This window comes from Hemitrygon akajei, unplaced genomic scaffold (assembly GCF_048418815.1).
Source record: "Hemitrygon akajei unplaced genomic scaffold, sHemAka1.3 Scf000052, whole genome shotgun sequence".
NCBI lineage: Eukaryota > Metazoa > Chordata > Chondrichthyes > Myliobatiformes > Dasyatidae > Hemitrygon > Hemitrygon akajei.
The window spans coordinates 4,953,649-4,970,899 of record NW_027331938.1 but is presented as its reverse complement, the minus strand read 5'-3'; the positions used below and the strand labels follow the sequence as shown (position 1 = coordinate 4,970,899).

The 17,251-nt window shown below is 46.9% G+C and overlaps 1 long non-coding RNA gene across 1 annotated transcript; it reads left to right on the top strand.

Annotated features, from left to right (window-relative positions):
• Positions 1-14,708: 14,708 nt before the first annotated feature.
• LOC140721182 (uncharacterized) lies at positions 14,709-16,378 on the top strand. Its single transcript, XR_012097333.1, has 2 exons — positions 14,709-14,887; positions 15,930-16,378. It is a non-coding gene; the product is annotated as an uncharacterized lncRNA (long non-coding RNA).
• Positions 16,379-17,251: the final 873 nt, after the last annotated feature.

The following is a 17,251-nucleotide window of genomic DNA, read 5'->3' as shown; positions in this document are numbered from 1 at the left end:
GCGACTGAATCTTCCTACCTAACCTCCCATGCGGGACTTTGTCAAAGGCCTTACTGAAGTCCATGTAGACAACATCCACTGCCTTGCTTTCATCCACTTTCCTTGTAACCTCCTCAAAACACTCTAATATATTTGTTAAACATGACCTACCACACACAAAGCCATGTTGACTCTCCCTAATAAGACCCTGTCTATCTAAATAATTGTCGATCCTGTCTCTTAGTACTCCTCCAATATTTTACCCACTACCGACATCAAACATACCAGCCTATAATTTCGAGAATTACTTTTAGAGCCTGCTTTAAACAACGGAACAACATGAGCTATCCTCCAAATCCCTGGCACCTCACCCGTAGATAACGACATTTAAATATATCTGCCAGGGCCCCTGCAATTTCAACACTAGTCTCCTTCAAGGTCTGAGGGAATACCCTGTCAGGTCCTGGATATTTATCTACTCGCCTCAAGATAGCAAGCATCTCCTGCTCTTCTATCTGTATAGGTTCCATGACCTCAATACTTGTTTGCCTTATTTCCATTGACTCCATGCCAGTTTCCTTAGTAAATACAGACGCAAAAAAAACATTTAAGATCTCCCCCATTTCTTTCAGTTCCATACATAGCCGACCACTCTGATCTTCAAGAGGACCAATTTTATCCCTTACTATCCTTTTGCTCTTAACATACCTGATGTAGCTCTTTGGATTATCCTTCACCCTGACTGCCAAAGCAACCTCATGTCTTCTTTTAGCCCTCCTGATTTCTTTCTTAAGTATTTTCTTACTCTTTTTATACTCCTCTAGTACCTTATTTGCTCCCTGTTTCTTATACATGTCATATATCTCTTGTTTTCTTTATCAGAGTTCCCTCGAGAACCAAGGTTCCTTATTCATATTCATTTAGCCTTTAATCCTGAGACTTTGTTCCCAGGGTGTCCTCATGGGGCGTCCAGAAATGATTTCAGCTGGTGACAACCCTGTTTTCCCCTGTGGGGTAACCGTCATGTGGAATCGGGCTAATGGTCGGACCTTCAACCAAGTGAGTTCAGTCTCCGCTGTTAGTTTGGCCAGTTTACTCTTCAGAGTTGCATTGGCTCTTTCCACTATACCGGTGGCCCGTGAGTGGTGTACACAGTGGAATTGTTGCTTGATAGCTAGTTTGTTACGTACCCCTTCGTTTGCTTTCACCACAAAGTGTGGGCCATTGTCAGAGCTCAGCATCTCTGGCAGGCCGTACCTGGGAATTATTTCCCGTAATAATACCTTCACAACAGTCAGCAGTATTAATGGTAGTTGGAAAAGCTTCAACCCATCTACTAAACACGTCCATAATAACTAAGCAGTATCTATAGCAATGTACTCGAGGCAATTCAATGAAATCAACTTGTAGACACGAAAAAGTTTCACCTGTCAAGGGAGTCGTACCCGGTGTGCAGGGTACAGGTTACCAACCATTCCCTCCTTTTCCAAGTGTGTACAGTTATGTACATAATTGACCAATGTTAGTAAAGACTGTGTAGGAACACAAACCTGTCCCACTGGGTGATCCAAAAACCTAGGTCGGGGTCTTTCTGGCATCCCATCTGGGACCACAGTTTGCGCTCATCCTCAGAGACGTCCCCCTGGAAAGTACGTACCTCCCGCATGTCTGGCAAACCCGTTCTGCTTGAGTCATGGAGGATTGCTTGACGGGAACCCGAGCGGACTACAACTACCGAGGATTGTGCCGCACTTTTCGCTGTCTCATCTGCTAAAGCATTGCCCGTAGTGACCAGGTTAGACATGCGGACGTGGGCTGCACACTTAATAATAGCCGAAACTCGAGGTAGCTGTAGAGCGGTGAGTAAGTTGTCTACAAAGGTGGCATTACTAATGGGGTGGCCAGAGGAAGTCAGGAATCCCCATGTTCCCAGAGAGCCCCGTAGTCATGTACCATTCCAAACGCATAACGGGAGTCTGTGTAAACGTTCCCATTTCTGTCTGTTGCTGGGATACGGACACGAGTCAGAGCAAACAGCTCAGCCTTCTGGGCGGAGACAGCTGCTTCAAAAGAGGCCTGCTCAATTACTTCACTGTCCGTCACTATCGCATAGCCAGGATATCGTTTTCCTGATGGATCCACAAAAGAGCTTCCATCCTCGTAAAAAGTTACCTCAGGCTTGAGGGGGTATTGCAGAATGGATGGGAGAGTCTGTCCTTCTTTCACTGTGATCCAGACAGGGGGCAGTTGGTGCGGCCGACTTCATGGCCTGAAATTGCCCAGAGATGTGGTGCAACATCTTGGGTTTTGTCAACATTAAAAGAGAGTTTTACCAGATGTCCCGTCTTCACTTCCGACTCCTTCCAGTATCAGAGTTGGCCCACAGGAAATCTTGCCAGTCTCCTTTCGTGCTGGAGGCTTGTTTTGTCAGGGTGTAGGCAGGGAACCCAGGGCAAACCCTGATGCTGGTATGGGCAGCCACCAGTCCTGTCTGTCGCCAAAGGGAATCCAGAACTTCAGACAGTAATGAACTGCCCTCTCTTCCTTTAACCTGTCCAATCACCGTGAATGGGAACTTCTGTCCCTCGAGGGCTGCGTAAATATGGCTTTCCTCAGTTGAGCACCCCGTAGGGTCAAAGTACAGAGTCACATGAGAGTCGGCCGCTGGCAGAAGGGGTTCAAACTCAGTGGAGTCCGGATTAAGTGCCCACCACTGGGGGGGGGGGGGTGCAGAAATTGGGGAAGCTGTCGGTTGTTCGCTAGTTGCAGGGTGATACCATTGTCTCTGCAGAGGATCTCGACTTCCAACAGACAGAGCAAGTCTCTCCCTGCTAGATTACACCCCCGACTGGTGGTGACTGTGAATGAAACCTCACACTGGTTCCCCTGGAATTCCACCTGCAGTGGCTGGTTATGTGAATACGTACATCCTATGCCCTCAAAGCCAGACACAGTGATTGTAGCGTCTGATAGATGGAATCCCTTTTCTGATACTGTTTCCTGATCGAGAGTGGTTGTGGTTGCCCCCATATCAATCATAAACGGAACTGGAATTCCAGCAACTTGCAATATTACATTGGGCTCTTCCTGAGGGGCGGAAATCACAGTAGGAAGCATCCTTGCTTGTCCATTTCTAAACGGCTTGTTTTCCCCACCTGTCCCGTGGCAGCTTTCTGTTCTTCTGTTCCCATTTCTGATCCCCAGATATAGCCCGCTCGCATCCTTCTTTCCACTGAACATATTCTCCTTTAATATTAGTTCCCTTCAGGGTCGATCGGGATTCGAAAGTTGGGTCGCAATGATATGTCAAAGCTCAACGTATTCCATTTCGGTCATTGTCAGGCCAATCCATATTATTTTTAATCCTGTTGGCTATCTATATTGGTAAGCGACAGAACAGAAGGGCATTAAACTGGGGGGACAGATTCCCATTATTAAAGGCTTGGTCTCCTGCGAAAGTGCCATAGCAGGCCACAAATCACTCCCAATAGTCTGGTCCCGATTCCCCAGGGTTAGGTTTGCATTCAACTACTTTAGTGATGTTTACAGGTTGCTGGAGAGCCCTTTCCAAGGCTTGAATAATCTGGTCTGTCTGTTCATTCTCATTATGTTTTCCCGCTTGTAACTCCTGATAGGTTTGGTATTTCAAATCTGCCTTCCATTTCCTCCCCTCAGCAGCTGAGAGAATCATGCAGCAGAGACTGAATAAATCTTGTGGAGTTGCATTAAACATTTTTGTATTGCGGACACACTGTGCTGGATTTTCTTTTCTATCTGGGGCCTGATTCATGATCATTATCGTTTCTTGAGGCTCCCGGGGTGCAGACACAGGAATCACTGAGGGCCGTCCCTCCTCCTGCTCGTGGATTGGGCAGCATTCAGGTGGGAATTGTCTTTGTGGAGCCATTAACTGGGGTTTTATTGGATTCTTCCCTCCCTGTCTCGGAATAAACCTCTGTATTCCCTTTCAGGATCACATGGTAAAGTGACACCCCCCCCCCCTTCCCTGTCCCGCTGTTTTACCCGAGCGGCCACCGTTGGGGTTTGGGATCACTGGGTGAACTTGGCCCCTGGTAAGGTAGGAGAGGTACGGTGGGTGCCCACTCCTCATCACGGTCACTGTCCTCAAACAGGGTCGGTATGACAGACATGGGTTTGGGATCCCTCGTTTCCCTATCAGTATGTAACGAAACCCAATTTCCCTCGGGGTCAATAAAGTATGTCTGTCTGACGTTCCTGCCCTTCTCTCCTATCTGGGCCGGCCTTGGTTTGCTTACGTTGTTCTTCCTGCTCTCATTTTCGGCATCCATCCACCCATTCACTCTTCACTTTTAGCATCTCCCAACCTTTGCATTACATACCTCTATCCTGTTGTCACATGCATTATTCCTCCAACTTGCTGATAATATACTGTTCCACTTCATATCTGCTTTTCCTTCCATTCCCTTTTCAACAATTTCCACTTCTTTCCACAGTTCTTTTTCCATATCAAATTTACTGCTTGTTCTCATGATGTAATATCCCAGGCTCCTGCACCCTCCCCCGTCCGTGGCCACATTTTGTTCCCCAATTTCTTATTCAGCGCTGCACTCAACATTTGAAAATCTTTTTCCTTGTCTCAATCGACTGCAATTGACCCAGGTTCTCTTTGTCATTTACCCGGCTGGCACCTCCTGCTCAATTAATGAAATTACCTGGCATGTAAGCCTCCTGCCCACTTAGTAAAATTTACCTGGTACCGCCTCCTGCCCACTTAGCAAAATTTTGCCTTATACGAGCCTCTCGACAGATTCTTTCCTGATCCCGTCAAGCTAAGCAATCAGCCTTGGGCGAGGGACCGTACCTCCAAATGAACTAACGGAGAGTGACAAAAGGTAAAATACCTATTGGGCACCCGGTCACTCTCCGCAGTCCCCAGAGTGGTCCAGCCACTTGCTCAGCCCGTCTGCTTGGCACTCCCTGTATTGGGATCGTGTTCGTGGTGACAAATGTTAAAAGTTGAATCCAGTTAAAACTCGGGAGTCCGGTTTCTTATCATCACCACAGTTTATTGCGCATTCTCCTGCAGGAGTTTGAGACCCAGTTGTCAAAGGGAAGGCATGTAAGCACTGCCACCATTTGACAAGTGGACTGACTTAGTCAGGTTACAGCCGTATACCTGTACATAGTAAGCCCTTACATTACAATTGCAATATGTTGTTTGAACTGGTACACCCAAGTCTGTTGGTGCAAAACTTAATTACTTAGAATTGAGAGTTCACTAAATCAAGGTTTTAATTACAGATGGATGTACAGTCCAATCCTTGTCAGTTATTCCCTTTGCAAGGCCCTGATTTAATTACAAACAGAAGTTCATTCCTGTCCTTATCAGTGAGTCCTCCTCCACTTACTCAAACAAGAGTACAGTGTATAATGTTATCAGCTAATGAGAGTACAATGTATAATGTCATCAGCTCTCAGTGTGTCTCTCTGCAAGCCACAGAGAACTGGTTATGAGCCTGTCTTAGCTAAATGCTGAAAACGGAGTTCACTTCAGTTCAAAATTCCTATTCAGTCCCAATTATTCTTTTAGCCAGAGGTTACATAGGTTCAAAATGATTTTTTTATATATCCTCAATTCCTCAGCTGGGTTCAAGGGAAATATTTATGTCCAATATAGAAACTGCTGTTACCTGTGTGTATTGTGGCGATGCAAAAGTTGCTGGAGAATTTGCAAGTGGGAAGAAGTGGAGTGATATTTGGAAATCTGACTTTTTAAAGCGTAGTTTAGCAAGCAAACCACATATGGACAATGTACAAAAGCTCTGGTGAGAAAATCCTTCATTACCCGTTACAGGCCTGCTACATAGGTTGTGTGAGAGTGCAGATGAACTCGATAACGTATAATGTGTAAAATGTCCTTGTTTATGTTAAGAGCTTTTTTAGTTGTATAAGATGATGAGGGGCATTGATCGTGTGCATAGCCAGAGGTTATTTTCCCAGGGCTGAAATGGCTAGCACAAGAGAGCAGAGTTTTAAGGTGCTTGAAAATTGATACTGAGGGGATGTCAGGGGTAACTTTTTTTACACAGAGGATGGTGGGTGCATGGAATGCATTGCTGGCTTTTTGTGTGAGAGTGTTTCAGTTACTGTGGGAACAGGAAACCATGCAGCTCAGTGCGAACAGGGAATAATACCAATGGAGAGAGTGAAACTGAGCGAAGTCACAGATTGGAGATGGCAGAAATGCCCCATTCTTATAGAGACAGGAAGAGCATCAGAGAGTTTGAGGGTCATTCCAGATGCCAGCACTGTGCCCAGTTAGAAGGTGATTTCTCTCTCCAACTTGGGTTGAACTTCACTGTAACAGTGTGTTGCCAGATCACACCTTGACAACTCAAGTGATCTCATCTGAAATGTTGTCCGACACCCATTGATTGATTCTGTAAATCTTTTTACAAGTTAAAAATGACAAGGAATTTGTCTACGGGAATCTCGAACACAGCACACCAGTTTTGCTGTCTCCATCCAGATATTGAAGAAGTGGAGCAAGGGATTCACTCGACCATCCTTCCTGCTCAGACTGTGGGGAGGGATTCACTCGATCATCCTTCCTGCTCAGACTGTGGGGAAGGATTCACTCGACCATCCTTCCTGCTCAGACTGTGGGGAGGGACTCACTCTATCATCCTTCCTGCTCAGACTGTGGGGAGGGATTCACTCGATCATCCTTCCTGCTCAGACTGTGGGGAGGGATTCACTCGATCATCCTTCCTGCTCAGACTGTGGGGAGGGATTCACTCGATCATCCTTCCTGCTCAGACTGTGGGGAGGGATTCACTCGATCATCCTTCCTGCTCAGTCTGTGGGGAGGGATTCACTCGATCATCCTTCCTGCTCAGACTGTGGGGAGGAATTCACTCGATCATCCTTCCTGCTCAGACTGTGGGGAGGGATTCACTCGATCATCCTTCCTGCTCAGACTGTGGGGAGGGACTCACTCGATCATCCTTCCTGCTCAGACTGTGGGGAGGGATTCACTCGATCATCCTTCCTGCTCAGACTGTGGGGAGGGATTCACTCGATCATCCTTCCTGCTCAGACTGTGGGGAGGGATTCACTCGATCATCCTTCCTGCTCAGACTGTGGGGAGGGATTCACTCGATCATTTCAACTGAATGTACATCAGCAAGTTTACACTGGGACAAGTCCATTCACCTGTTCTGTGTGTGAGAAGGGATTTGGTCGGTCTTCCCACCTGTGGCCACACCAGTCAGTTCACACTGGGCAGAAGTAGGTCATGTGCTGTATTTGTAAGGAAAGATTCATTCGGTCATCTGACATAATGGCTCACCAACGAGTTCACACCAGGGAGTGGCCGTTCACCTGCTCGGACTGTGGGAAAGGATCCACTTGCTCATCTAACCTGAAGGTACTCCAGCGAGTTCACACTGGAGGGAGGCCGATCACCTGCTTGGACTGCGGGAAGGGTTTCACTCGGTCAGCTAACCTGAAGGTACACCAGCGTGTTCACACGGGGGAGAGGCCGTTCACCTGTTCAGACTGTGGGAAGGGATTCACTCAGTCATCTAAACGACTGGTACAGAAGTCAGTTCACACTGGAGAGAGGCCATTCACCTGCTCAGACTGTGGGAAGGGATTCACTCAGTTATCTAACCTGAAGACACATCAGTGAGTTCACACTGGAGAGAGGCCATTCACCTGCTCAGACTGTGGGAAGGGATTCACTTGCTCATCTAACCTGAAGGTACATCAGCGAGTTCACACTGGAGAGAGGCCATTCACCTGCTCAGACTGTGGGAAGGGATTCATTCGGTCGTCTGACCTAATGGCTCACCATCGAGTTCACACAAGGGAGCAGCCATTCACCTGCTCGAACTGCGGGGAGGGATTCATTTGTTCATCTAACCTTAAGGTACCTCAGCGAGTTCACACTGGAGAGCGGCCGTTCACCTGCTCAGACTGTGGAAAGGGATTCACTCGGTCATCTAAACTGAAGGTACATCAGCGAGTTCACACTGGAGAGAGGCCGTTCACCTGCTCGGACTGCGGGAAGGGATTCACTCGGTCATCTCAACTACAGAGACACCAGCGAGTTCACACTGGGTAGAGGCCGTTTACCTGCTCAGACATTGGGAAGAGTTTCTCTCAGCCATATCCATCAAATGCATCAGCTAGTTCACACTGGAGAGTAGCCATTCACCTGCTGTGATTGTGGGAAGCGATTCACTCAGTCATCTCGGCTTATGTAACTCTCGCTTCGGCTAGCAGCTTAATATAGGGGGTGATAGCCCCCCAGCCCGCCCAAACTTGAGAAATCTTGTTTGGGTGGATGGTGTGTGATGTGTTCCCTGTTACAAATCAGTTCCCTGAAATAACAAACAGTACACAATATCTGATTAAACTATTGAGCTTTATAATTCTTACTTTGACTATAGGGTTAGTAAAGTTAAACAAAAAAAGAAGAAAAAGGACCCACTGTCTCCATTTGCATCTTTTCATCTCCCCCAGCAAAAGACCACGAAAATCTCTCTTCTAGACTCACAAGAAAGAACATTTCTATCATCGGATAGCCCCGCACTCCATAACCCGTATCTCTGGTCGTAACATAAACATTGCTGCTACAGAGAAACCATTACCTCAGCTGTGAAACATTACAGAGAGGCCATTACATTAGCAGTGAAACCTTAGAGCATGTTACACTTGTGACATACTGTTCACACTGAAGAGAAAGTTTCAATGAGCTGCATGCTGGATATTTGTCCATCACCGTTGCTGAATGCAATTTCGAGAGTGACTGTCGGTGCTGAACTCTGCAATTATTGCTGCTGCTCACCACACCCAGGTCTGCACCCTGGTCACTGGGCACAGGAGGAGTTTCTTCTGCTGCACATTCACCTTTAATGGGACTGGAGTTTAATATTCTGGATCTGAGACAAGTAAATCAGTTCTATTTTAAACTCTGTCTCCGGTACTTAGTGAATTTATAACACACCTAGTGCACAGTAGAGTCAACTCAGGCCGGCTGGACCCTGCCAGTGATTCTGTTCCACGACAGTACTTTCAAATCCTCCCCTGTACGGCCAAAGTCGGCCTCAGGAGAAATCTTCCCAGACAGATCTGTTGGAATTCTTTGTTGAAATACGAAAGGAGGTGGGTGTTGTTTGTTTGGATTTTCAGATGGTTTTGAACAAGGTGCTGCACCTGAAGCTGCTGAACAAGACACCAGCTCATGGTATTTGATGTCTCTGTGCTGTTCCCGCTGGAGTTTAGAATTATGGGCGGGGTGTGGAGTTGGGGTGAGGCGTGTTTCCCGAATACTGTAAAGACAATATGGAGAGCATGTTTCACATAATGCGGAGCCCAGGTCCAGGGGTACATCCTCAGACTACAGGGAAATCAATTCAGATGAGGAGGAAGTCTTATGATATAATGTTTATTCAGCATGGCCGTGTCTGATCTATGCTTCTGTGCCCATCCCCCTGTATCTCCAGCTCAAATGTACCCAGCCACCCGCCTACACTCAGATAGATAGACACTTCATTGATCCTAAAGGAACTTACATGGAAGATTTAGAATTTTAGAAAATTCCATGTGTCTCCATTTAAAAGGAGTGGCCCTTTTCGATCCCTGTCTCTTCCTCTTTTCTCCTCTTTTCTCTCTCCTCTCTCTCCCCCACTCTCTCTATCTCTCCCTCCCACTTCCCCTTCTCTCCTCCTCCCTCTTCCTCTATCTCTCTGTCTCTTTCTCTCCCTCCTCTGCTTCATCCAACTCCAAACGGCAGTATGTTCCGATGTCACCAAGGCTACTTATCCTGTCGATGTCACCATCGCACATTGAAAGGTGCTATCATGGAGTGAGCATGGGCCGAGGTTCAGGGTCAGTCTGTAAAGGCGGGGTGGGGTGTGGTTTGCAGACATAATGTGGAGAAGGGAAGTGAGAGTGAGAGGAAGTTGGGGTGAGCAGAGTAAGAGAGGGAGGTGAGGAAGTGGGAGAGGGTTTATTAAGATAAGAGCGGAGAGGAGGAGAGTGAGAGGAGACAGAGGAGAGAAGCTGAGAGGAATGTGTGCTGAGGATTGAGAGGAGGGTGGGCGATAGGGAGAAAGGGAGTGACAGATCTGGTGAGCGCACTATGGAGAGAGGGAGGAGCAAGATGTTGAGGGAGCTGCACACACTCAAGTGTTGAGGGAGTTGCATTTCCTCTGTCCCACTCACAGTAACTCTTCTAAGGATGTATTTGCATCAACAAAAGCAGGATTCAACACGCTGTGAGCGTGTGCCGTTCTGAACTGAAATGAAAGCTCAACCCAGAAAGATGAAGGAATTATCACAATGGAACAGTGATTCCCTCTGGGGGCAGTTACGTGTCCTAAGATGGCTTTAGGAGCAAATAACACTCGCCGGGGGTGGGGGGCATTCGAGATTCCTGGCGGGGCAATAAGCTGCCTCTAACTTGTGGCAACAGACCTGATCGACCGTTAGTAGAGCAGGCACTTCCAAAAAGGATGTGGCACTGGGACACAGGAAGAAGCATCGCACTGCAGGCCTTGAGCATCCATCGTCACAACGGGTCTGACACTTGGCGATCTCGTCCGACCTTACCAACCTAACGGACGTCGTTGGGGATTAGCAACGAGGGTGCTCGGCATTTCGCCTTGACTCGCGGCACTGGGGCTAAAATAGGCTGGGAAACACTGCTATAGAAGAAGGATTTAGCCAATAGGTGAGCATAATCGTCCATGGATGGGATCCCCACGATGTGAGCAAAGGAGGAAAGCGTCCAACGTCAGGCTCAAAGCTGGAGACCTCTTGCCAGAAACTGCGTGGTTCCTTGTGTCAACACAGGACCAGGCGGTTGACACAGAAATAACAAAAATGCACATTAAAAGAGTCACAAACTCAAGACGAAGTGTTGTGCCTCTCTCGGGGCTCTAAAGCAGAACATGCCGTTTGATTGCTTACACAGGCGCCATCAAGTGGCAAGCGTCATTCACCAAAGTCCTGCTTTAAGAGACGATCATGAAAGATACTATCGATGACAATCAATACAAGCCTGATCCAGTTTTAGAGTCGGAGTCAAACAGTTGCATTGCTACCGACCCGTTATTAGAGATAGGGCGATACATGATCCTGTCCGGATATAATATCACAGGATAAACATGCAAATTAGATTTACTGAATAGATACAGGCATTCCGACACACACAGCACGCTGAAATCAATAAGTGAAAAAGCCTGAAATATGCCATGGCGTTGATAGCAGTGTGACGTCATTCACTGGCTCTCATTTTGGAAGGGATTCAATCGGTCATCGCCGATACACCAACAGCTCCGCACTGGGAGGCGGCCGTTCACCTGCTCCGTGTGTGCGAAGGGACTCATTCAGTTAACCCACCTTGTGTTGCTCCGGTGAGTTCACAATAAATAGAGGCCACATTTCTGTCCGGAGTGAGCAGAGAGTTTTACTCAATCATCCCAGATGCTGCAACGCCAGCAAATTCACATCAGGGAGGAAGTTCAAATCAGCTCTGTGTTAAATGTTTAACCTTCACGGTCACTGAAGGCAGCTGCAGGTTCATGAGGGACTGTTACTGTCGGATTCTACAGTTCTTGCGGCTGCTCATTGCAGCCCAGGACTGAACCCTGGTCACTGAGCATTGGAGGAGTCTTTTCTGCTGATGTTAGCCTTAAACTAGACTGCTGTTTAATATTACCCTCACTCTCTACTACGCTCACAATGTACACTCGAGAGGCCACTCAATCCATCTGGTCCCAGCCCATGTTTCTGTTCCATATCACTATTTTAAAGTGTATCTCCGCCGTTTATCTCTCACACTCCCTGTTGCAAATAGTCACTACTCTGTGGGAGAACAGAATTCCCTTGAATTTCATAGAATCATAGAAATCTGCAGCAAATTACAGGCCCTTCGGCCCACAATGTTGTGCCGACCATGTACCCTACTCTAGAAGCTGCCTAGAATTACCCTACCGCAGAGCCCTCTAATTTTCTAAGTTCCATGAATTCTCTTAAGATTCTCTTAACAGACCCTATTGTATCTGCCTCTACCATTTCAAGCACCTTAAACTATTTTCACTCATTTCAAAGGACTAGGCCTCAGACAGCTGCGTTTTTGCAATGCATCTCTCAAGTCTGACAGCAGACTAGCGAATGAATCTTCGATGGAGCAGAGTCAGAATCCAAAGAGTTGCCAGCAGCAGTCGGGGCTTTGGGGCTCCAGAAAAAGATGGGGTCTGGAGGTTTTGAGCAGGAGGAGGGAAGAGGAATCAGACCAGCAGGATCTGGCTATGAATAAAAGATGAGAAACATTTGGAAACTGGTTAATTGAAAAAACAAATTGGTTAATTTCTACAAAATATTGCCTGTAATCAGCAGATCAGGCAGCAAATGTGGAGAGGAATAAATAGACAGCATTTTAGCCGAGCCCCTTCAGCATGCCTGGACTGTGTACTCCTCTGCTTAGTTGCCGCCTGAACTGCAGAGTTCCTCCAGCATTGTGTGTGTTTGCATTCCTCTTTTTCCAGCAACTGCAGAAACATGTCCACTCTGGGTGATCAGAATGGTAATCTATACGGGAGACAAAGTAGATGGGGGAGGTTTTAAATAGTAGTTTTACATCCGTATTTCCTCAGGAGATGGACACAGAGTCTGCAGAAGTGAGGCAAAGCAGCATCAACTTCATGGACCCTGTACAGATGACAGAGGTGGAGGTGTTTGCTGTCTTAAGGCAAATTGGGGTGGATCAATCCCCAGGGCCTGACAAGTTGTTCCCTGGGACTCTGGAATTGCAGAAATTGTCAGAGCCCAAGCACAGATATTTAAATCATCCTTAGTGACAGGTGAGGGACTGGAGGATTGGAGGACAGCCAATGTTGTTCTGCTGTTCAAGAAAGCCTCTAAACTTAAACTAAAAAATTGTACATTGGTGAGCTTGTCATCAGTGGTGGGAAAGTTAATGGAACGTAAGTGCAGGAACTGGATATACAAGTTTTTGGATAGATGTGGACTGATTAAGGATAGATAGCATAGCTTTGTGCATGGTAGGTCATGTCTAACCAATCTTATAGAGTCTCTCGAGGAAGTTGTCAGGGAAGTGGATGAAAGCAAGGCTGCTGATGTTGTCTACATGGACTTTAGCAAGACACTTGGCAAAGTCTCACATTGGAGGTTGGTCAAGAAGGTTCAGTCACTCAGCCTTCAAGATGAGATAGTAAATTGGATGAGACACTGTCTTTGGGAGAAGCCAGAATGTGGTTGCAGATGGTCGCCTATCTGACCGGAGGCCTGTGACTAGTGGTGTGCCATAGGGATCAGTGTGGGATCTGTTGTTGTTTGTCATCTATATCAGTAATCTGGATGATAGTGTGGTTAGCTGAATCAGCAAATACGTGGATCACACCAAGTCTGGGAGTTTAGCGGACTGTGAGCAGGCTATCATGGCTTGCAGTGCGAACTGGACCAGCTGGAAAGATGGCTTGAGAAATGGAAAATGGAATTTAATGCAGACAAGTGTGAGGTGTTGCACTTTGGTAGGACCTACCAGGGTAGCTCTCACACAGTGACTGGTTGGGCACTGAGGAGTCTTGTAGAGGAAAGGATCGGGGAATACAGGTCTCTATTTCACTGAAAGTGGTGTCACAGTTCAAAAGGTACAGAGAGAAAGATTTTGGCCCATTGGCCTTCATAAACTCAAGTACTGTCAACAATAGACGGATGTTATGTTGACGTTGTACACGACATTGGTGAAGCCTAATTTGGAGTATTGTGTGCAGTTTTGGTCACCAACCTACAGGAAAGATGTAAAAGAGGTCGAAAGAGTTCAGAGAAAATTCACAAGGATGTTGTCAGGTCTGGAGGACTTGGGTTAGAAGGAAACATTGAACTGGACTGGACTTTATTCCTTGGAAAGTAGAAGAGTGAGGGGAGATCTGATGGAGGTATACCACAGTTTTGAGGGACATAGATGGGGTAAATGCAAGCTGGGTTTTTCCACTGAGATGGGGTGGGACCACAACCAGAGGCCATGTTGTGGTTGCACGATTGCAACATGTTAGAGGTCGGTATAGGTACCTGGATGGTAGGGGTATGGGAGTGGAAAGCGTAAATAGCTTGGCACCAACTAGATGGGCCAATGTGTCTGAATCTTTCTATGACTGTGACAAGAATCTTAAACAATACTAATATTCACTCTAATTCATTTTAACAGCTGTGCAGACCAACCATACATCTGGGTAGGAAATATCTACATGGCATTAAAACTGTGGCACTTTAAGTTAACAGTACATAAAAGAAAATCCCAGCTGCACGTCAACAAAGGGTATTTGTGTGAGAGTGTTTCAGTTCCTGTGGGGCCAGGCTCCCATGCAGCTCAGTGGGAACAGGGAATAACCCCAATGGAGAGAGTCAAACTGAGCCAATTCACAGATTGGAGATGCCAGAAATGCTCCATTCTTATAGAGACTGGAAGAGTATCAGAGAATTTGATGGTCATTCCAGACACCAACCATGTGCCCAGTTACAAGATGGTTTCTTTCTGCAACTTGGGTTGAACCTCACTGTAACAGTGTGATGCCAGATCACACCTTGGTAACTAACGTGATCTCATCTGAAATGTTGTCCTACACCCATTGATGGATTTTGTAAATCTTTTTACAGGTTAAAAATGACAAGGAAATTGGCTATGGGAATTCAAACAAAACACACCAGTTTTACTGTCTCTGTCCAGATATTTAAGAAGTGGAGCAAGGGATTCCCTCAATCATCCTTCCTGCTCAGACTGTGGGAAGGGATTCACTCTATCATCTGACCGACTGGCACGCCCGTTATTTTACACAGGTAACATTCACCTGTTCAGACTGGGAATGGAATCACTCGTTAATCTCAACTAAAGGTACGTCAGCAAGTTCACACTGGGACAAGGCTATTCACTTGTTCTGTGTGTGAGAAGGGATTCAGACGATCTTTCCAGCTGTGGGCACACCAGTTAGTTCACATTGGGCAGAGGCTGGTCATCTGCTGAAATTGTCGGGAAGGATTCACTAGGCCATATCTGACCGAATGGCACACCAGCGAGTTCACACCGGGGAGCGGCCGTTCACCTGCTCCGACTGTGGGAAGGGATTCATTCAGTCATCTAAACTGAAGGAACATCAGCGAGTTCACACTGAAGAGAGGCCATTCACCTGCTCAGACTGTGGGAAGGGATTCACTCAGTCATCCTCCCTATTGGCCCACCAGTCAGTTCACACTGGAGTATGGCCATTCATTTGCTCAGACTGTGGGAAGGGATTCATTCGGTCATGTGATCTGCTGGCACACCAGCGAGTTCACACTGGGGAGAGGCCGGTCACCTGCTGTGAATGTGGGAGGGGATTCGCTCGGTCATCTGATCTACTGATACACCAGCGAGTTCACACTGGGGAGAGGTCATTCACGTGCTCAGACTGTGGGAAGGGATTCATTCTGTCACACGAACAACTGGTACACAAGTCAGTTCACACCGGGGAGCGGCCATTCACCTGCTCAGACTGTGGGAAGGGATTCACTCGGTCATCTCAACTACAGAGACACCAGCGAGTTCACACCGAGTAGAGGCCGATCAACTGGTCAGTCTTTGGGAAAAGTTTCTCTCAGCCAAATCAACGAAAATGTGCATCAGCGAGTTCACACTGGGGAGTGGCCGTTCACCTGCAGTGAATGTGGGAAGTGATTCACTAAGTAATCTAAGCGTATGTAACTCTCGCTTCAGCTAGCAGCTTAATATAGCTTAATTTGCACCCCCCCCCACCCCCAGCCCGGCCAAACTTAAGAAATCTCTTTTGGGTGGATGCTGTGTGATGTGTCCCCTGTTACAAATCAGTACCCTGAAATTACAAACAGTACACAATATGTGATTAAACAATTGAGATTTATAATTCTTACTTTACCTACAGGCTTAGTAAAGGCAACAAAAAGAAAGAAAAAGAGCCCACTCTCTCCATTCGCGTCTTCTCATCTCTCCCCATCAAAAAACCATGAAAATCTCTCTTCCAGACTCAGAAGAAGGAACATTTCTCTCATTGGATAGACCCGCACTCCAAATCCCTGTTTTCTCTAGTCGTAACCTAAACATTGTTATACTTGTGACAGACCACCGGGTTCACACTGGGTAGAAAGTTTCAATGAGCTGCATGCTGGATATTTGTCCATCACCGTTGCTGAATGCAATTTCGAGAGTGACTGTCGGTGATGAAATCTGCAATAATTGCTGCTGCTCACCACACCCAGGTCTGCACCCTGGTCACTGGGCATGGGAGGAGTTTCTTCTGCTGCATATTCACCTTTAATGGGACTGGAGTTTAATATTCTGGATCTGAGACAAGTAAATCAGTTCTATTTTAAACTCTGTCTCCGGTACTTAGTGAATCTTTAACACACCTAGTGCACGGTAGAGGGTCAACTCAGGCCGGCTGGCCCCTGCCAGTGATTCTGTTCCAGGACAGTCCTTTTAAATCCTCCCCTGTTGTTCCCCTCTCGCTCTCCCTGTGGTGATGTGTTCCAAACCGTCACCATCCTGTGGATGAAGAGGTTTCCCTGAATTCTCTGCAGACTGAAGAAATTGAGCTGACTGCAGTTCTGTCTGAGATGTTCTTCGCCCCTGAAATCTCTGGGCTGAGGAAGAATGAATTTGGGAGTTACCCTCCTTATTCACGGCTCATTTCCAGATTATGGGTCGTTTTCCCTGCTTCTAAAGTGTTGTTGAAAACACCGCTGTCCTCTAAAGACTGAAAGCAGAATGGGAAACCATCCGTTGGATGTCCAACGGAGCGGGGTCAGAAACCAGAGGCGGGTCTGCACAGGGCAGAGTTTGGGGCTCTGGACGATGGTCGGGGTAAGAACGTATGATGAGGAGAAGGGAATCAGCAGCGGGGCGTGGCAACGAATGACAGAGTAGCAACATTTGGAAGCTGATTGACAGAGAAAATATTTCGGTTGTCTGACTGATGACACAAACAATGCCTGTGGTGAGGTGCTCCACTGGTTGAGGAACGTATGTGTGTTTGGAATGGTTTTATCTATTGGGGGAGTTGTTCCTGCTTGTTTATCCTGTAATATTATATCTGAATGGTTATTATGGATTGTCCTATCTGAAATAATGTATTGATTATAAAACATATAGAATAGTACAGCACATTACAGGCCCTTCGGCCCACAATGTTGTGCTGACCCTCAAACCCTGCCTCCCATATAGCCTCCCACCTTAAATTCCTCCATA